The sequence below is a fragment of the Pseudopipra pipra genome, chromosome 2 (assembly GCF_036250125.1).
Source record: "Pseudopipra pipra isolate bDixPip1 chromosome 2, bDixPip1.hap1, whole genome shotgun sequence".
NCBI lineage: Eukaryota > Metazoa > Chordata > Aves > Passeriformes > Pipridae > Pseudopipra > Pseudopipra pipra.
This window is the reverse complement of record NC_087550.1, coordinates 6,834,233-6,856,573: the sequence shown is the minus strand read 5'-3', so window position 1 is coordinate 6,856,573 and position 22,341 is coordinate 6,834,233. Positions and strand designations below refer to the sequence as shown.

At 39.2% G+C, this 22,341-nt stretch overlaps 1 long non-coding RNA gene across 1 annotated transcript; it reads left to right on the top strand.

Moving 5' to 3' along the window:
- Nucleotides 1-11,081: 11,081 nt before the first annotated feature.
- LOC135408669 (uncharacterized) lies at nucleotides 11,082-22,062 on the top strand. The gene is made up of 4 exons (XR_010427767.1): nucleotides 11,082-15,880; nucleotides 16,298-18,162; nucleotides 18,316-18,509; nucleotides 18,620-22,062. It is a non-coding gene; the product is annotated as an uncharacterized LOC135408669 (long non-coding RNA).
- Nucleotides 22,063-22,341: the final 279 nt, after the last annotated feature.

The following is a 22,341-nucleotide window of genomic DNA, read 5'->3' as shown; positions in this document are numbered from 1 at the left end:
ATGTGGGCAAATGAGGATGATTGCTTCTATGTGTGTTTGAAGGGGTATTGATCTTTCAGTTGTGCTTTGGATTCAGTGTTCTTAATTGGGCTGTTTGATTTTTTGTTATGTTTAATTTCAGGTGGTTTATATTCTTAGCAAGAAATGTTCCCTTTTATTGAAGCTTCTGTAGGAGTAACAAGATTGTAATTTAACCTAATTCTGTTTGTTTCACTGATAGAAAGGTTGTAATACTGCCTTATTGATTTTGCTTATAATAAAATAATGCTTATAACGGTGGCAGCTGCAGGAATGGGGACTCATTTTCAGCCTAAGAAAAAGTACTTACAAACCTACTGGTTTTCAGATCCAGTGTGGTAGGACAAAAACCTAGGAAGGGAGAGCTTCTTTAAGGGTGAATGACTGGAGAAAAAGGAGTGGGGGAGTATAGGGGAATATGTTTGATATCTGAGTGTTTCATGACATTTCTTTCTAAAAGTTTCCTTACTGTTGAAGCTCAATGGGAGGACAGCAAACTCTGGGTCTCTAGACTCTTAAAACCCAGCAAAGGTGATAGCTGGTGATGACAGCTGACTCCATGGCCTTCTTGGCAGACCCTCCTTGGAAACCTTCCACTGGAGACTGTAAACTCTCTCCCATGAACAGCCAGAGAGCTTTCATGTTTTGTGAACTGTGAAAGTTGAACTTTTCTCAAGTGTCTCTAAGAACAGATCCTGTGTCCCAGCAAACTATTTAAAATGCTCTGGCCTTGCTAGTCATTAGATACATTTTGATTAAGTCATGCCAAGTTTTGGGGTTTTTTTCCCCGTGGAATAACTTGGTCTCTGACGCGTAAGATAATGAATATGGAATTGCAATTAAAATAATATCCAGGACCAGTATTCTCAGTACAATCTAGTCAGGCTTACTATTGCTTTACATTAGAGAAGAATGTGTTACAGATAAGGGATGTCACCTGAGATGCCTATGAAAGGGAAGGAAATTAGACTCTTTCAAGAAAATAAGTTACACTGACATAAGAACAGCCTGACAGAAAGTTTGCTGTGGGAGACTTGCCTTTGGCATATTATCCAAGAAGAGTGTATGCTTTCTACTGTGAGAGCCCCTCTTTTCCTGCAGAGCCTTGCTGTTTTCTCAAGTATTGACACATGTTCTTCTCCAGCAGCCAGGTTGAAAATGCTGATATAGTCCAGGCAGTACTTGAATTTCCATGCAGAGGTCTTTCAGCTTGAATTACTCATCCAGGACACACAAGCCGGAACTCTGCTGGCTCTCTCTGCTCCATTTGCAGCTGTTTGTCCCAGGGAACAGACTAAGTCAGCAAAGGCTGGTCTTTCTTTATAAGCGCAAGAGGAAAAAACTTGTCAGGTCCAAGCAGATGTCTTCTGGAGAGAGATAGGGAAAGGTCATTACAGATGCATATTGTGCCTGAAGTAAAGCTTGGGACAGAATTTTGTCATTAATTATTAAAAGGAAATTAAATGAGTGAAGAAATAAAACCAAATTATAATAGAAATTAACTTGGATTCTACCAATTTCACCAGGAGCTGATACTAGAAAATATGACCGTGGCAAGGTCCTCTGTTCACTTTATGATTGTGAAGCAGCTACTGCTGCCCTGCTGTCATGTATGGTTTGCATATATATTTGTTTGGGGAAGTTGAAGCTTCTTTTAACCTAAATTTATTAAGCGCACTGTCAAGGCAAGGGCTTTAGAAAGAGTATTTCTCTTTAGAGAGTCTTATTTTTTCTGTGTATGGAAACACACATACACTAGAGTCTATTAGCAAGTAAAGGAACAATCTACAGCATTTTGTAAGTATGTGAAATACTCCAGTCCTCATGAAAGGACTGAACAGGATCAGTTGGTTAAGATAGTTAACACAGTGACAAGGACATAGGAATTGAAGCCACTGGGGAAAATAAATGGTTACTGATGCCTTAAGCCCCTAATATTTTTTTTTATTTTTCTAATATTTGTAAGACTTGTAAGAATTGTAGGTTTTAAAAAGCAGAAACCCCTTTGTCCCTTGTTCCTTTCCCTTGTTTACACATTCCCTAACCCTTTTACCCCATTCTATGCCTTCTATATCAATCTGCTTCTGAATACAGCAGAGTGTTTAGTTTTCTGTCAAGGCAAAGGCCTAGACTGTTTGGAGAACAGCATATCAGGGCCTAAACCACAGAATACGGTCAAAAATTAGGTAACAATGTACCCTTTGTGCTCTGAGGATGATGAGGATGATGAAGGGGGGGGTCCCAAAATACACCCCAGACCCATTTCTCAGGGGGAGAACCCGGGGCGGACCAGAGGAAGGGCCAAAGGGTGGACACATCTGGGATTGGATAGATGATATTATAAAATGTAACTCTCAGGCACGGGGAGCGCGCGTCTATATCACCTACTGCCTTGGCAAATAAACCATTTCTTATCTCACCCCTAATTAACTGCTCCGGAGATTTTTTTCAGCACCAAAATACACAGGCAACATTACAAAGTACTCAGGAAGTCTGGATGCTTTTAAATTTTACCTAGGCCTGACTAAAATAATCCTTTGGCTGAAAGCAATCACAGAAAGATCAGTAGGAATTTTTGAGAAAGGTAAAGGAAGGTCTGAAAAACGGACAAGCATTGGGACCACCTATGAAAAAAAGGGAAGGTGAAGAGGTCTAGTAATCATAAGCTGAGCAGCTTTATTTCAACCTCAGAAAAATTAAGAAAGTTATGATTTTATATACCTGGAAGCTCACAAGGAGAAATACGTAACAGCCAAGCTGGATTTTCCTATATTATTAATAATTAATTTTCTTCTAGAACATAAGAGAAAGAGGTAGCATTTCACTAATTCTTTTAGTTGCATCACAGCTTATAGGAAAGGTAGGGAAATACAGACCAGCTGATACTCCAGTAAAAGCAAATAAAACAAATATAGGCCTCGGCCTTCTCATTTCATGCCTGCACTGGTGGGCCTTGACCAACTGAACAACCACAACCCCCCATACTCCTTTACTTCTCCAGAGGCAGAAAAAATTTTCTTTCTTTATTATCAGCAATTAGGATTACTGGGCATCATTCTCTTCAGTGTTCAAGGCTTAATTCCTTAGACACTATAAGCTGGTCTAAATCAAAATTGTGGTTAAATTGTCAGAAGAGAGAGTCACATTTTTCCTTTTGCCATCTTACCATCCTTTCTTGATTCTTTATCCATCCTCTCAGGTAAAGTAGAATTTAACCTGAATCTTCAGTTCCATGACTAGGTTAACTGTGTACTTGCCAAACTGACTGTGTTAGCATGAGAGTAGGGAGTGGTGAAAGAGTAAAAATACAGCATTGTCTTATGTTAATTATGTTACGGCTTATGTGGAATTATTGCTGTAGCTCAACAGGTTTCCTGCCTGACCTGTCAGCTGAGCACAACTAAATGATCCAGTGCTACAAACAACCTCCTTATTGTCACCCATCTCCCTTCCCTCCCCACGTATCAGGAACGATTGGTTTAAACTTTCCATGCCTCATACATTTTTCCTGTCCTACGTTTAACCACAATATCCTGTTTCTGCAGGTGCACATCCCTCTTTGCAGCCAGGGTTGTGTCGATCTCGGGAATATTTTCCAGAAGCTGGAAGTTTTCTCCCATGTCCACAGTAACTGGTTACAGCTCAGCACTGCAGAATGCATTTCTTTTCCACCTCTCTATAGGTTCTTTGCAGGACATTAGGACTTAATTTTTCTCCCTGTCATAATGACTGGTGCCTACTCTGTTAGAATACATCTTCCTGAGCAACTCATCAGCTCGGTACTTTTATCAGAACAACATCCCTTGTATATGCTAAACGGAATCACAAAGAGGTGAAATCAGGAGCAGTGAAGTATGAAGTAATAGAGGGAGTTGACACTTTGTGATTTCAACTCCTTTCATATGTTAAAATCCTGATGTTTGAGAAGTTTTCAGCTCTTCCTGTTCTCTATATCTCTAGAAGGTTGAAAAGCTGAGTCATAAAGTCAGTCAAGTCCTGTTTCAATGTTCTAAAAATCAATGGGTTAATGAACGTTCCAAGCATGCATTCAGCCTTTTGGAATGCTGAAAGTTGTAACATTTTTGTGCTGAATCTTTCATTTGAATATATGATTGACTTGGGCTGTTGGTTTTGCGTTTTTAAACTTGTCTGAAAAATGTCTACTGTGCTGCTCATTTTTTGCCCCAGTCCTGCCAAAATAACACTGTCAGAACCAATGCATTCCAAGTACTTAAAAAAAAAAAAAAAAATCACTCTCTTCTGAAAGGGATAAACAAGTTTTGCATCAGACTTCACATACCCAACTTCCAGATAAACAAGGCAAGGCAGGCAGAAAGCCAGGAAAAATGCAGAAAAACTTACAGTTGTTGTGTGAGATAACAATGCAGGTCAAGAAAACCCATAAAACAAAAGAACAAGGGATTAAAGATGCTAAATGACCAATATCCAAGGCAAAACCTTTCAGAGAGAAATAGTTTATGCTGCAGGGTTTTACAGTGTTTTTGCCAATCTGGACTTAATACTGTTTTGAGAATCTCTTGGAATGAATCGCAAGTACTGTGGGAATGCAATTTTTAGTACCAGAGTCCATATCTAAGCGTTACAGCCAGCAACACAATTCACCATTGTTTTTTTTTTTCTTGACTGTACATTTTAAGGTTGCAAAAGTAAAAAAAGGTAAAAAAAGTTATTTAGCTTTTGAATTTGTAGTTTTAGAAAAAGATTTACTGAAAACACGAAAAAGAATTAATTTAGTGTCAGTGTCTTGGGTAGCAGCTTGTATTTGCCCTATCTAGAATGTGATTAAATCATACCTTCATAATTTAATCCATAATATGCAAATTAAAAAGCAGGTTTAATATCACGAGAGCCAGGCAGGGAGCAACATTCTACACTTACCGATTGGGAAATCTGAAAAGAAAGGGGAACTGAGAGTCAAATGGAAAACTTTAGATTGAAGTTGCTTTCTTGAGGATACAAAAGATATTTTATTGTAATAAAAGTCAGGTCTTTTGAGAAAGCATGTTTAGTTTTGGCTAAAATCTTAAGTAGAGCCACTGTAATCATGTTATCAAGATAGGAGTACTAGCAGAGATTGTCACCAGAGGAGGTGTGAGTTTGTGTTTCAGAAGCATAGTAGAAATATTCTTGAACTGATAAAATTTAGTTATTCCTAGACATGACAGCTGACCAACAATTTCACCAAATAATCCCTGAATCAATTGGAGGTAATGTTACTTCAAACTTGACCTCATAAACAATAAGTAGAGGATAGGAGGATTAGTCATTGCAGTTAACATTTGATCAAGTAATTCAATTTAATAAAAATAAAAACAAAGGAAAGTCTGTGATGTGGGGTCTTGTTTCAAACAGGAAAAAAAAAGTCTAGCCAGTGACAGATTTTGCAGAAAGGTTGGAAGTCTCTTACTAATCACTGTAAGAAGAATGAGATGATCTTTTTGCTTCTTTAGTATAACTAATACCATCTCCACTTTTACAGTAGCCTTGCTTTTACCAGCTCAGTAGGCTTCAGTAGGAGCTAAAGCACAAGGGATATTTTGCAGGGACAGATTTAACATTGATGATTGAGCTTAAATAATACTTTAAATAAAACTGTGTAATTAGATTGTATTTCTCTTCTCTTTTACTCTCAAATCTGCAAGTTGGTGAAGTTCATTGGTACTGACAGTGACCACCTTTGTGGGAAGTATTAACTCAAGTGTGTATTTGTGCTGGTTTAAAGGTAAACCAGCAGGGGAAATGAACTCAACTCAAAAGAGAGATTATAAGTCAGAATAACAATTTAATAAAATAATACAGTAAGTACAATTATACAAACAATTGGTTTTAACCCACAAAACCCAAATATATAACCCAGCACCCTAGGGCATAAACAGAATGGTGTTCTTTGGGCCCCCTGAGTCCAAAGTAAAAGGAGAGGGGAAAACCTGTTGGTGAGAGTGCTGGTGCAGTCTGGTCAAGGGTGGCAATTGCAGTCCGGTCGAGAGTGATGGTTGCAGTCTGGTTGAAAAGTGATGGTTGCAGTCCAGTTGAGAGTGGTGGTTGCAGTCTGGTTGAGAGCAGTGAGCTACAGACTGGTTGAGAGCAGTGATCTGCAGTCTTCCTTTGGATCCCATGAGTGGTTAAAAAGGTCCCAAGACTCCAAGATTATATATTCTCCAGTTCAGGCAAGAATGCCCAGCACTTCCCTCAGGGTGGGGAGCTCCACAAAGGGTGTGAGGACAAGAGCATCCTCCTATCTCACAGGCCTCTTAACACCTAGTTTGTAGCCTGAGGAGTCAGGCTGTATGGGCAGAGGGTGCGAATAGTCTATTCACAACAGTTTCTGGGAAATGGCATGGAAGGCTATAGAATACACAGTTTTGGGTTACACTCATACAGTGATGAACTGGTCCCAGATGTTCTAACTAGGACAGTATTGGATGTCTTGCAGAATTCAGTTTCATCAACTTGCAGAAGAGATGCCTCAGGGAAGCTTGGATTATTGTGATATTGTTTTCTGGGGAGACTATGCAGCATCATTTTGTCCTGTGATTTAGGAATTCTTTAGAGGGTGGGTATTCCAGTTTGGCCACTGTAACTGTTTTCTTAATCACTAATGTTACTGAATTGCATTTCTCGGTGATTTATTATGGTAATTTTATCACAGAGGTTTGATTTGCCTCACTCTCTGTCTGTTTTTGTAAAAGAGAAATAGGATTTTTGGTATTGAAAATCAGTCTTCAGGCAATGAAAGTATATTTTATTTCACATGACAGTAGCTGTGCTGTGTCTCTAAATGGTGTGATCAAACTGTAAAGAGAAGTTGAGGAGTAGAGCAGAAGTGCAGTAAGAAAGATGAAAATATCAGGATGCACATTTAGCACATATTATTTGACCAAAGCATGTTTCAGTATCTAGTTAATTCAGCTTATAGTTTATGTTTAGAAATAGGTGTCTCCCTAGGTGGGGCCAGCAGATTGGTAAAAGAGACCAGTAAATCGGTGGTAAAACTGCATCATATAAACAGACAAATTAGAAAAGAGGCACAACAGGGTCAACTTGTCTTGACCCTGATTTTTAGAAATCTTCAAGGATTTCTAAAGAACTGTCTTCCCTGGGGCTTGTCTTTTTCTTGGTCAAACCTAAAAACCCTAAAAATTCTTTTGGAGCATGTTTTCACTCCAGAAACCCAGGGAATCTCTAATGCCATGAGCCATTTCTCTCAATAGGCAGTCCAGGCCCTTCAGAAATGAATTCTTACAGCAGCATTATTCAACATGAAACCAAGTTGTAAAAGATTTCCCTGAGGCTCAGAATAGGTATTATACATCCAGACCATATTCTTTTAAAGGCATGTATTGCTTTAAAAATAGAGGCAGGCCATAATTTTTAACATTATCTAAAAGTGGTTTGATAGACTACAAAAAAACCCCCACAAATGCAAACATTATGTTGATATATTTGCCCATATGTGATGGTACAGAAATCATATATTCCAAAGCAGTTCTCATATGACATGTAAACTAAAATAGACCCCATGCTGTACCCTTTTAAAGCTTGGGTATCTGTAAAGGTGTGACAGGGCAGGAGTTTGTGACTATAAGGTCTGAGAGGAGGGGTTTTCATGTATTTTTCTGTCCTGCCCATGCCCCAGTTAAAGCCAAAAGGATCCTTGACAGATGCAGAAGGGCTTCCCAGTGCTCCAGTGCAGCCTGAGTTTTTTTTCTCTTTAAAAATATTACCCCAGCTCAGGTTATCCTGTCAGGACAACCCATGGTTTAAAATTGCCTCCTGCCAGCTGAGTTATTGCCTGTCTTAAATCATTACACCAAAAGCAAAGCCACTAGGGCACTAGTGGGTCTTGACCCCCTTTCCCAGGGTGTCCCGTCCAGTGTCCAGGACCTCACATCAGTCCCTGGGGGCTGTTAGACCCTGCCCCAGTGATGCCTCAGGGCTGGTCTCCAGCTCCCCACAGCCCAACCTGGCCTCAGCCTGTCCCCAGGGATGTGCCTGCTGTCTGTTTCTCGGGAAGTCTAAACCCCAAGGTGAAATCTTGCCTTGTTTTTTGTTTTTTTTTAATCTGTGCTGTGTTTTGGCTCATTTCTCATCTCTTGTCACTGTATTCACAAAGGCATAGTTATGTTGAAAAAAATCAGAAATGGAAGAGTTAGCAAACACATATTCAGATGGCCACCATTTGCAGCCTGTGTTGGGGTGTGAAAGGGGAAAAAAGTTCAGCTTTCGGGCAAACAAGGGCAGAATTTTTTTTGATTAAGCTGTCACTGAAAATTGTCCCCCTAGAAGGGTCACTCCAGATCAGGCTCTGAATTTTACAGTTTTCTGTAGTGCTGCTTTAGGGTACAAACCCCACATCTGACACTATCTGACTTACTGTTACCCTGGAAGAAGTTTTAGATTCTTCGAGTTCCCTGTTGCTGATTTTAAACCTTTATAACTGGGTTGTAATTTTTTTGTGCCCTGTAAGTTTATTCTGCCCTGAACTAAATATTGCCAACAAAGGATAGGAACTTGCTTATCTCCACTATGTTTATTTAAAAAGAAGACCTTTGAAAGCATATGATGTCATGACTGCCATTTGCTCTCTGCTGCTTTTTGGTCACTTATTTTCAATGTGGAAAAAGTATCTAACCGGCTTCCTAATGGATGTAACTAATTCTTTTCATTACGCAGAAGCTCTTCTTTAGAGAGGACTTGCTGCAAATAGAGAGAGGCATCTGACAGACTTTCTACAAAACTTTTTTATGGCTTTCTAGGTTCTTTTTTAGGTTTTGAGAAATTAGCTGGGGTTATTTTAAATCCTTAGGTTCTCTAATGGTATCTCCCTACTGCCTACTCAGTTTCTCACAACTAGACGAACACCAATTATCTCAGTGCTAGAACAATCCAACCACTTGTTAACATGACTGGATATTAAAATTCATAAGTAGATTAATGCAGTTCAGTTTTAAACATAGTTACAGTCCAGAAGCACAAGGAAACACTACATCAATCAAAACTAATGGAAGTAACCTTAAAGTGTAAACGGACCAGTGCTTAAGATGACCTAATGTTACATGTGCATGTGCTTTACTTCAAATAATTTTAGGCATTTTGAAAGATGATAATTTAAGTTTTAAGTTACTTTGGCAGCTGAATAATTATATTCTTCTGAGATGAAATTAGCTTAGAAAACATGATTTCTTTTTTTTAATGACCAAGCAATATTTATCTGTAAAGACAAGTCCAAAAACAGTCTAAGAAGATCTTAATTCTCAAAATATCTATTTACATCATGAATGTTCTTGCTTTACATCACATAAAAAGGAGCAAATTTTGAGGAAAAAGTTGCAGAATATATTTTCATATAAGGTGAGAATGTTACCTTAAGGCCAAATCTTCACTTGTGATGGTGGAAAAAGGTTTTTCTCATCTTGTGAAACCAAAATCTAGTAAAATGACTAAAAAAACAGGGAAAATCAGGTTAGCATTATATTAAATTTTCAGATCCCGAGTTCTAAAAAAGTTATGCAATAGCCTATTTTCTGTTTTTATCTGCAGCTATACAGAAATATCACTCTTTCCAGTAACAGTGTCTTCTTTAAGGACATCTATTGTAAATTTGAATATTCATACAATGTGGAATTAATATTACAATAACTAGATTTTGGACATCTTTTTCTCTTAAGTGTTCCTACTTTTTCTTAGGTACTTCCTCTTTACCTTTTTTACTCCATGCAGAAGTTCTGTACAGGACTATGCACTTCATTTTTCTTTCAGATGCAGAACTATATTCTCATACACAGACTTTAAAGTGGAGGAAAGAAATGACAGCTGGTGAATGTGAAGAATATGACTTGAAGAACACCCAGAAAAGCAAAATTGTAGAATTATCTAATACAGTATCATACCTAATACACCTCTGTGGTGATGTGATAGTTTGAAAAGAATTCTTCAGATAGAATATTGTTGGGGTTGACAGAGAACCTGTCAGCAGCCTGGAAATTAGTGACGAGGAATTTAAACAACTTTAGGAAATATTTACTGTAATGCCGGACGGAACAAACGTAATGCAGCCCAGACCAAAGGTCAGCAATCGAAATGTGTATAGTGTCACCAATAGCATGTCACAGCATGCACAGTGTCTTCAGTGTCACCAATAAGAGTGTGTGCAGTGTCTACAGTTTTTTATGCTTGAGACTTTTGACCAATTGTGTTGTGGCACGATAGTGTACAAAGAGTATAAAAGAAACACTTGAGAGCAATAAACATCTTCCTGTTCACCTTACACCTGGACTACGTCTGATATCTGTGTCGCTTTGGCCATTCCGACGTTATCAGCGCCAGAATATATATGATATATGATGCTTAGGCATCCACAGAGCCCACCTTAATTACAGATATTTTTTAGCCTTGGTCCTGTATCAGATTCTTCTGTGAGATCTGGGTCTCTGGTGAGAATATTGGGACTATTGATCATTCAGCTACTGATACTGGGAGAGGAAGAAACCATTCAAACAGCTTTGCCTTGTGTAAGCAAAAATACAGACTGTTTTTGACATGCAGTGTTTAAAATAGTGTCTTGACTCTGGAGGCATATTAGGGGTTTGTGAAGAACATTGTCAAGGTGACTGTTTCTCTGAGGTAGAGGCTAATTTCAAGGTTATGCAAAATGTATGAACCGATCTACAGTGATATTTTTATGAACAAAAAAGAAAAAAACCACAATATGGGTTTCTCCTAGGACCTGTCAATATTGGAAAGGCCATTTTTGTTTAAAAAATAAAAAAAAATGGGGGCAAGGCTTGAGCTGGGAGCTGCACAGAGCTTTCCTTGTCCTTCTTGATTGACTGGTTGAAGCTCTGAAGGCTAGAAAGAAAGTAACTGTCTTCACAAACAGCAGATCCTGGAAATGTAAAGACACGGTTTATACTGATGGGTAAAGTGCTCCACTCTTGTCCTCACACCACTCCCCATTGCAGTGGTCACAGGAATTAAAACAGCAAAGCGTCTGAACTCTTGTGGCCATAGCAGAAATGTCAGCTGTTTGGCAGAAGCTTGGGAAGTGACAGGGCAATGAAGTGAAACTCCTGAACAGTGTAAAAGAAATCTGAGCATTTTAGTCATTTCACAAGTGGCTGGTTCTACAATAGGATGCTTTGTGCAATTAAATTAATATAATAATTGCCTTCACTGAAGTTAATGGAACGATGTAAGTATAAACACAATGCAGGAGCACAATTCAGTCTATCAGTCACCCTCATAGAGGGAATGATGTCGTCTCCAAAGAGGATATCAGATGCTTCTCTAATTTAAGGAGGGGAGCCTTTTTCTTTTAGTGCTTGCTGCAGCTTTGAAAAAAGCCAATAACCTACATTAGTTCAGCGCTGTTCCCAGTGGGCTGCAATTACTGTGTGGTCCCTGGTATAAATGAGGTTTCCCTCCTGAGGATTAGCTCTGTCCTCACTGAGCAGCTGAAGTGAATCAGAGGCTGTAGCTAGGACTAGGCAAGGGACAAGTGCAAAGCTGTAGCTCAGTGATGATGACCATGTCATTGGGGAAGAGCAGGGAAGGGAGGGGATGAAGACACCCTTTCAGAGCAGCCAGGCTAATTTCTTACTATTACTAAAAGTAGAACAAATAAAATAGAAGCTCCAGTGAATTATTTACATTGCTGTGTTTCAAAGCAGATGGAGAGTTTTATATCCCATTGTGAAAGGCATGCAAGTTACAGTGACATGAGTTCTAATTATGAACAACTTAAACTACACCATCTGCATTTAACAAAGCTCCATATGCAGGGATATGATCCAGCTTGGCTGCCTGTATTTGTCAGCAACACGTGTAAAATAGATACCAAGAGGAAGACTCTAAAGACACCTGGCTTTGTGGGAGAAACTGGAAATGTTTGCAGTGCCCCTTCTGCCTTCACTGACCAAACAGGAAACCAGGAGCAATAATCATTCCAGGACAGAATTAGTGACTCCATGTGAAAGGGGCATTGATACACACATTTGCCAAGTTCAGCAAGTTTTAATTAACACTTGCTTTTCTTTTTTTTCTTTCTTTTTTCCTTAATTTTTCTTTTTCTTTTTGGCAGAAAATTTCCCGTCATCTTCCCCATGGCAACCTGGGCAGACAGGATGTAATTTTAGCTGTCCATATTGAAAGCTCAACCCTTTTTACCATCAACAGCGCACTGCTGTGCAAATTTGAGCATAAGGGATCTGTTGAATTCAGTTTAAAGAAGAATAAGAAAATTAATCCTCCTTTGGAAAAGGGACGTTTATTGAGACAAACAGCCCTGTTTTGGGTAACTACCAAAAACACAAATCAATATCCAAAACTTTGACTTTTAAGGGGTTCCCTCTATGCTCTGTGGGAAGAGGAATTGTTTTGCTGTTTCTTTAGAGACCATTAAACACAGTCAGTAACTGAGAAGGGATTTAGCAGGGAAGTGCTTATTTTTCATCTGATATTAGCATTTAGTTCCACTGGAGAAAATTCATGAACCTGAGTTACACCTTGCTGGTTCTTCCCTGTCATTATAAGCACGTGAAATACTAGGGAATTCTAGGAAGCATGTAAAACCCTTTGGTTGAAAAGACAAAATTCCAGGTGAAACAAAATAATTTTTACTATATGTTTGCATGTGGAAAAAAGGATGGAGGAGGTCAGATATGTATGTGTGACCTTTGCTTGTCATAAGTGATCTGCACTGCAACTCTTCTGACTCTCTCTTCATAGCTCCAAAAGACCAAAACAGGACTAGCAGTCTCCTAGATTAGCCCTCACCTATCCTTTCTCTACCCCACCCAGGAAGGCTTGGATCTGAAGCAGAGTGAATTGCTGGTGAACTCTTGGGATGACAAACATCTTTCTTTAGGAGGGTTTTGTGAATCATCTTTTAATGAGAGATAGCAGCAGCTGAGCAGCTATTATAGTGGATTCAGTTCATCTTCAGGCTGGGCTCTGTATCATTATGAGATTAGAAACAAAATACTGAATTGGGATAAAAAAGTGAAGTCTTTGTAAGAAAAAATAGATGGTGAACACAGCATGATTGAAAAGTGAGAGGGGATCATTAATGTCTTTTTCCACAGAAATCTGGATGTGAGGGATTGAGCTGATTGTAATAGATTCCCCCAGCCCTTTTTCCCCTCCCTCCATTCTGCTGCCTCTGATATGGAGATTTACACTGACCTCTCAGCTTTTAAATCATGCAATTTGCCAGCTCTTTGATAGAATGAACATTCTCACTGGCCACTTAATTCCTTTCTGATCAGTACTACGTGACACCAGCAATCAGAGGGCCTTTGATTCACCAGGAAAAAAGGGAGAATGGAAATGGACTTTTTTCACCCTAACAGAGCATTGCCCTAGTCCCATGAGCTGGCTGTAATCCCAGTTTCATTTTTCTCTTTCCTGTTCTTTAGCGATGTTAGAAACCCAGCTTTAAGCTAAGCAAGAACAAGATAAGACAAGTTCTTTTACCATTTGAATACTAAGCAAATAAATCTTTTTATCTCTCCCTGACTTCAGGTGCAGGAAGTAAAAAACCTTTTCTGTATTAACACTGAATAGGGCTGGTCCATTCTACTTTCCCTGAAGCTTAGTTGCATTTCTAAAAAGAGACATATTTAACCACATAAAACAGTAAGAATTGTAAGGAAAAAATGTGAATATTTTCAAGAAGGCAACACTTAACAGAAGAGATGGGAAACACATTGATCATTGGATGCTGATGCCTCTGATGGTCTTCTTTATCAAACCAAGTCCTGGGGAACCATGAGGGTTAGGGCAGAATCTCAGCATCCAGCTTTCTGCAGAGGGATTTAATTGAAAACCCAGACAGTAAAACCACCTTCAGTTCAAGCTGTGACAGGAGGATTCTGGAGAAACTCCATTAAATATTATTTCATGAATCTTGGGCCAATTTTTTCTTTACCAGTGAAATTATTTCAATACAATATGTAAATATTAAGAGTTAAAATTAAAAGGGAAATAGAATTTAGATGTAATTTAGAGTTTCTGCTCCACCTTCTGTGTGTATATAGGGTACATACACTCCTTTCCTGAGCATATCCATGGTGAGGAGTTGATGTTTAATCAGTTTTTGGATTATTGTTTTCACCTTGTTTACCAAACAATGGTGTAACCGCATATTAAAACAGAAAAAACATATCCTTTCTTATTCAAAACACTACAGATTGATTCATAAAGCTTTATATATATGGTACATTAACGTGGTTTTAAATTGGAAACAAGGCAGGCTAAATATCTTGGTTTGAGGGCTGAAACCACTGGGACAGAATTCAGGAACCATTGACGTGAGAAGATTTCTCCAACAGAAGAATCTTCAGGACATTTTGAAATTACTGATGTTGAGAAACTTTAGGCAGATTTGGAACACTATCAAATAGATAAACTTTTCTCACAGTATGTTATTTAATCATATTCAAAATATTTCTCAGGTTGTTTGATCAAAGCCATTGTCAGCTTTGTAATTTTTGAAGTGAAGTATTCTCTCTGATTTTTACAGGAAAGACTTACACACAGTAAATAGGTGGCAAGGAACTGATAAAAAGCACAATACTTTTAATTTGATATAAGTTATTTTGACAAAATTCTACCTCAAGAAAATTTTAGTACATTCTGGATTTGTATGGAACAAAAAAAAGATCCTAACGTCATAATCTATCTACCAGGAACATGTACTTTTTCCTTAAATTGCTCTTTTTATTGAATAATTTATGAAACTAACCACAGTGGTCGCTGTGTATATTACTTATATAAATCATCACTTCTGAAAATGTCTTGTCTATCCGCAGACATGGTGCTTCAGGTGTTAAACTGCTGAACTGCTTAGCAAAGGTCTAAAAGGAGCTACTGGATCAGCTGTGACCCAGGCCAAACTTGGGAAATTAGGGAATCATTCCTTCTATAAAATCTGTATTTGCAACTCCAGTTGCAATTAGAGGTACTGCATTTATAGAGAGAGTTCTTGTCAAATGTGGGAGAAGAAATCCCTGGAGGTTTGGAGGAGCCGAAGGGGAATAGTTGCTGGAAAGTTTTAGTTATGAAGTGAGGAAAAGATTGTCAAGGTCATGGTAGCGTGTCATGGTTTGAGATTGCCCCCCCGGGAGTCAGAGGGGGGCTCAGAGGTGATTGGGTGCCAGGGCAGTGTTCCCTGGAGGGCCAATCACCACTCGTCCTGTTCGCTTCTGCTAAAAATCACATATACACAGCACCGGAAGTTGTTGGCAGTTGTTCTGTTGGTGTCGGCTGCGTGTAGGTGTAGAAGGCCAGGGGGTGGCTGGGCTCCTTCTTTTCCCTTCCAGGGGGGAGGGGGAGCCCTGTGGCCCCCAACTCTGCCTAGGCCAGAGTTAGAGGAAGCATTTGGAGTGAGTGTTTGTGAGGGACACGACTCACCGCACCTGAGGTAAGAGGAGAGAGGCAGGCCTTGCAGTCAAGCCCTCTTCCCCCTCTCTTTCTGCAGTTAAGCTGTGGAGGGGGGCCTTTTTCTTTCCCTCCACTGTAAAGTGGAGGAGAGGCTCAGCATTTGAAGCAGAGCCAAGTGGACGGGCTGATAATAAAACAGCTCGATGCTCGGGAGAAGAATCCCAGGCGAAATTGGAGACGGGTCAAGGGCTCGGGAGTTGCCCTGCCAAGGCTTGACTGTGGACAGCCGAAAACTGACTTGGAGGAATGAAGATTCCAAACACCTACTGTGATAAGCTACACTACAGCAACAGCGAACCGAGATATGAGACTGAGAGAGAGAGATCACACAGCAGACCAAGGAGAAAGGACTCAAAGCTACTTTCTTGGACTTCGTGAGGAGAAAGACTGCAGCAAACAGGTGAAGGTTGGTTAGGGAGTGTTCAGGGGTCCAGAACACTCCCACGAGAGAGAGACTGCACTACCCAGCAGCCTTGAAAGGCTCTTCCTGGACTAAAGTTAAAGGGAGAGGCTTAAAAGGACTGATAGAAATGTAATATATGTATATAGTTGCCTTTAGTTTGTATAGTATTTATTTGTGTAAATAAATGTATATATTTCCCCTTCCCCCTATAGAAGCCTCTGGCCTGAAAGTTTCTCTCCGGTGTTGGGATAAATTGTGGGAAGGGGTGGGGGGAAGCCTGGAAATTGGATTTTGTATTTCTAATGTGGCTCAAACTGCCACACAGCAGAAGTTACATATAAAAAAGGATGTAATTATTTGAGCACTTAAAAACATGTGAATTACTTGCTCAGCTCTTCTGTTTTATCTGAACAGACATCCTCCATCCATGTCCTGGGTTCTCTGCTCTGCCTCTGCTGAATGTGGTGCATCTGCCTGAAGAGTGTGTGATCTCATACCATAAATGTTGCCTCACACTTCATTCTCAAGTTCCTATGTTAGACTGTCTGGGATTAGAAACTAAACTGCACAAAAATTACATGGAAGGTCTTCTTGGAGCTTCTGGCCCTAGTAAACAGACATATTATGATGATGATGATGACGATTATTATTATTCTAATTATTATTATGATACCTAGGAGCTGACTTTAAAATTCTTGATATCCTTCTTCAATTCAGAGCAAAGTGTCATATCCAAACCCACTAAAATATGGTGACCTTACTTTCTCTCTTTTTTTTTCCCTGACTTTTAAGACAGTAAGCCATGCAGGACATAGTTTTGCTTTTTTATTCTTCTAGAAAAGATGTCATCCCTGACCATTTTGTGGGGGTTTTTGGTTGGTTTGTTGGTTGGGGTTTTTTGTTTTTTATTTTCCCCCCATTCTCCAATAAAGAAGAATGAAAATAAACGGGCATTTGTTTGCTGCTGTACTTCCCAAAGTGGTTCTTCATTTTGAACAGGTCAGGTTTTTTAATGCCTGGGTTGAGAAGCTCTGTTTTAGGTGTCCATCATGTGACAACTAGCAGGCTTTTTAAAAAAAATTGCTTTGCGGACATGCTTTCCAAGTTTTTGTCCACTGCATTTAGGTGTGTTTTAGGAAGCTGACTGAACACTCCCTGGCAGGAGCATTTCCACACACCCTGAGAAAATGGGAAGATTTTTGAAGTCCTATGTTGCCTAAGCATGAACTTTCATTGCTGTGCTTGTGAAGCTGCTTGATGAATCCTTGTTGCAGAAGAAGGCAGAGGAGGGATCAGCTGCCTGCTGGAATAAGCCTTCCAGCCCTGAAGTGATTTCAGGGTGAAGGATTACAGGGTTTGTAACTGTAATCCACCTGCCTGAGTTCCCACTGTGGAGCTAAATCAAATCTACAATTAATCCACGTGTAATAATCTTTTTTTGTAAAACCACTGCCAGGTAGAAGGGTTGCAGGTGGACTGAAAACAGGTTAAATTCATTTTGAACATTACAACTGATATTGTCCATAAAAGAGTATTTGACAGAGACCCCTGTCAACAATGTGTATCTGTATTTTTTCATTCCCTTTCCATGATAATGGAGAGAAAACCTATTTTAGTTTAGTTAATGGAATTTGTTACTAAGCTTTTGTGAATTTAGGATTTTAGAAATAATTACAATTGATTAATACGCAATGCATGAATAATTATGTATATGATTAGTGTGTACAATAATAATATACATGATTAATATGTACAGCATGAATATGTACAACTCAGAGAAGAATATATGTTTTAAGTTGCTAACAGAGGATTAGGAAGTCATGAGTCAGAGTACCAGGAAAAGGAGAAGCAACTTAAATCATCTGTCTTAATTTTACTCATGGGAGACTGAGGGCTAAGTTAAAATTCTGCATAGTGTTAGTGAGAGTAAAAATCATTATTGTCTTTAATATTGTGGTAGTTTGTGAAAAGGATTCAGTAACTCAGCTCTGCATAATCAGGATCTAGTTGCAGTGACCCAGGGGGTCACTTCCAGTTCTGTGCCTCTAATGATAATATTTAAAGGCAAAGCCATAATGGATGTGAATGGATTTTTTTCAGCTACACAGAAAAAATAGCTGCACTTTGTAAACTAAATGCCCTTGCTTGCTCTGCTGAGACATGTGTAGAAGTCATCTACTGACTGTGAAAGTTCCTTAACCTGGTGGTGAGTCATCCATCACTGAATGCTGGATCCAATTAGTGAAGTCAGGATTGTTTTCCCAATGTCCTCTAAGTAGGTAAGACTTGAACATCTTGGATTTGACTTACAATCCTTAGCCTGATCTTGACTATTAACTGGTCAATCAGAATGAAGTTCTTTTGTTTCCTGTAGGAAGGGAGATTGTTCTGCCATTTTTTGAAACTGTTTGTTTGTTATTATTGTCTTACAGTTAAAAGAACCTTGAACAAAAACTGAGTACTTTAAGCACTTTGGAGATCACACTGGGGGGCCAAAAGGAGGAATGGCAATTGATACAATGAAACCATTGAAAAAGACATGATATTCTGGATTTTGGAACGTACTTGTCTCAAGTACAAAGATGAAGCAAACAGTCCAGCATACAAATAGTTAATTTTCCTGCAGGTGAGGACCAGACACTTCGACTGTGTTTAGAGCATCAGTGTTTTTTGAAACACAGAAGATTTAATATTTTTTTTTAATACAACCTTATTTCTCTTTCATTTTGCTTTTAGAGACCTCCATTGGTTATTGAAGACAGATCAAAATTAGAAATTTTCACTTCACAGGAAATGAACCATTTCTGCATGGCATTTTATAGACCTCTTATTTTTATAAAACAATATGTTTGAAAAAATCTTAAGTAACTTGAATTACTGTACTCAAAGCAAACATTTTGTCTTCTCATTTTTAATTTTGAAACATACATCAAACATAGAGTTGAAAAAAACCAAATTACTATAAACAAAAAAATCTCTTCTTTGAAATTAACAGGAAGCTGTGATTTTAACCAGATTAGCATTTTCCCAGAAATATATTCTGCTAGACAATATTGGACTGTTTCAGTTGTTACTAAATAGAATAAAAAACATTTTGATGAATGGCTGGACATAGAGAGAGATTGGTTTTGATTTCACTGTGGTGACTCAGGTATCATGTAGCAAAACAGTAGTTATGAAATCTGGGCTTCTGTGATGGTCAAACTGCAGCCTGTCTAAAATGAAGACAGATACTTATATTCTCTGCCTTTTGTTTTGTTTTTTTGATTCTTCTGTTCCCTTATTTTATATGAAACCATGTGATGAAAATTATTTTAGAATAGTTGTTTTTAATATAAAAATATATAAATAAAATATTAATTAGAAAATATTAATTTATATCCTGTTAACTATCCTTTGATTCATGAACTGTAGTTAATCATGGGTAGAGTTATAAAAGGAATTGAGCCTGAAGCTGTTGTACTCGGGTCATTTAAAAGCCAATTTTATGTGCTGTTCTTTCTGTGATCAATTGCTGTGTCATTTGAAAATGCATATAGAAGAAACAGCAATTGCTCCTTATGGAATCAGATCCCTGCTGCCTCCTGGCTTGACATGCAGCTCCTCTATCCACCAGCACACAAGAACATCCTTACTGAGGGAAGTTCCTGGAGAGACCAGAGTCACAGAATATGCTGATTTGGAAAGGACCCATCAGGATCATTGAGTCCAACTCCTGGCCCTGCACAGGACACCCCAAGAGCCACACCATGTGCCTGAGAGTGTTGTCCAAATGTTCTTCAACTCAGACAGCCTTGGAGTTGTGCCCACTGCCCTGGGGAGCCTGTTCAGTGCCCGACCACCCTCTGGGGGAAGAATCTTTTCCCAATGTCCAAACTAAAGCTCACCTGACACAACTTCAGACCATTCCCTGGGGTCCTGTCCCTGGTCCTCACAGAGCAGAGCTCAGTGCCTGCCCTTCCTCTTCCCCTCCCGAGGAAGCTGTAACTGCAATGAGGTCTCCCTCAGTCTCCTCTTCTCCAGCTGAACACACCAAGTGCCCTCAGTTGATCCTCATAAGGCTTCCCCTCCAGACCCTTCACCATCCTCATGGCCCTCCTTTGGACACTCTCCAATAGCTTAATGTCTTTTTTTATATTGTGATGCCCAAAACTGCACAGAGGACTCAAGGTGAAGCCGACCCAGGGCAGATCCAGCTGTAGTGCTTTGCTTCAATGTGCAAAACACCTTCTCTCTGGCTCAAAGCTTCAGGGACTCCTCCCACGTGGGTGCTGAACCTTCCTCATGGAAATGATGTAGCTCATAATGTCATTGCTTGGCAGGGAGAGAAGAGAGGCTAGAGAAGCAGAGAATCTGCTTTGTTTTGAGGGCAGTGGTGAGGCTCCCTATACAATTTAGGGGTTACAGCCTCTGATGGGGAAAGACAACCTAAGGAACCACTGCTCTGTTTCTGGAAAGATAAGGCTACAAAAATACCATGAGGGCCCAGAGATCTTCAGCTGGCAGAAATCATTACTGCTAAGCTGATGTCAAAGGCAGCAGCACTGATTTACACCAGCTGAGGCCAAGGGATAGGCCAAGGTGGGGGCAGAGCTACAAAAAGTACAAATGAGCTCCTAGAAGACAAGCCTTTGTTTCCACTGATGTAGAACTACATTTAATTTGCCAGTATGGACTGAGAGTAGTTATCAAGTTTATTTATAACCTTAAGGATAGAAATTCATCAATGAGAGCTTTCCTCACAGTCTCTACTTTATATCTGCAGTAGAAGTAAAAAATAACCAGTGGAAGTGAAATAAATTGGTTTATGTGGCATTGGAAGTTTTATGTTAGTATATTATAAAATAACAAACACATAGACATAAATTGTCCTGGATAATAATATCAGATGCCATCTATGAATTTATAATTTACTAATTACCAGACAAAGAGCAGCAAGCTCTTTAGCATCTCTCAGTTACAGGAAGCAAACAGCCTGATCTGCTAATACACTGTTCGTCTCTGTGGAAATTAGAAGATTGTGTTCTAACCTTTGCTGAGAATCATCCAATCATTTCATATTAACCATTACAGCTTGAGGTGCTGCATTTACTGCTACAGTGTAAATGACAGTGACTTCTGGATAGATTTTCATGGTGGCCTCCTTCAAGCTAAGCAATGTGCTCTGCCCCAAGACTATTTCTCAGGTCTCAAGTGTCCCCATCCTGCAGTCCCAGGCTGCTTGATATAAATCCTTCAGAGCTATGACAATCTTATGCCTTTTATAGGGTATTGTGGCAGGGTTTCTTAGTTTGAGAGCAGCCTCCAGGCAAATAACTTAGTGGCTGAAGCAATTTCAGCAAAACATTTGTTTGAGGGTTTTTTTCTGGGAGGAGTAAGATGACTTTCAAAAACTAGAAGTCTCCAGAGAAATGTGAGATCCTTTCTCAAGCATATTTTTCCAGGTCAAAATCAGAGAAGCCAGAATGCTTTTCAATGATGACACATAAGGTGACTATGAATACCCACCTAAGTGCAGGACAGCTGGGAGAGCTACACCTGCCCTGCTTTAGAAAACTCAGGTTTTCTGCATGTCATCTGAGTGTCTGAGCCTGTACCCTTGGAGGACTCAGCAGAAGTTACCTAAGGTCCTGAGCAAGCTGGTTTCAGAGGCACCACCACAAATTCTCTGAGAAAAAATTTTTAATAAAGGTAAATTCACCAAAAGCTGTTGAGCTCAATGTTGTACAAGTAGAATCTTCTCCAGGATCTGGGCTTTCCCTGCATTGGGGAAATTTCCCTGCATTGCTTCTGCGAGGACTGTAAGTGATCTCTCACGTGTTTCTGTCCCTCACTGAGCCTTGTTTGCTGTATTTAGCTTAGCTTTAGGGAAATGGCTGAAAATCTGCACCCCAAATAATCCCGAGGAAAGGTGATTTGAAGCTAGGAAATGTACTTAGCTTTTTCCTTCTGGGATTTTTCTGGTAGCAATGTCAAGTCTCAAATTCATAATCTGCAAAAGGTACTTAACTCGTCTCAGTGCAATAGTGTAAAATAAGTAAATTCTGATACGTCAAAAAATATTCTTTGGACAAGAAAAATCATCTCTATGAAATAACTTCATCTGTTCTGGCGTTTTTGCATTTCTTCCTTCCATCTAATTATATGTACATATATACACACGTGCAAACTTTTGTAAAAGAAGGGTAATAAATTGAGACTTACTTCCAAAGTATATTTTTATCTTTCATTCTTGGAATAGTTGTCAACTGAGGTTATGCAAATAGCACAGGGAGTGAAGTAAGTTTCTAAGGTGATTAAGGTCTTAAAAAATATTACCAGGTCGATCTACCCTGAGGAGCACTTTTGTTTCATGGATGTAGTTGGGTATGTTTCATTTGCTTTATTTGGAGGGGGTTTTGTTTGTTTGTTTACTCAGTTTATTGTTGGTTGGGTTTTGCTGATTTTTCAAAAATGGA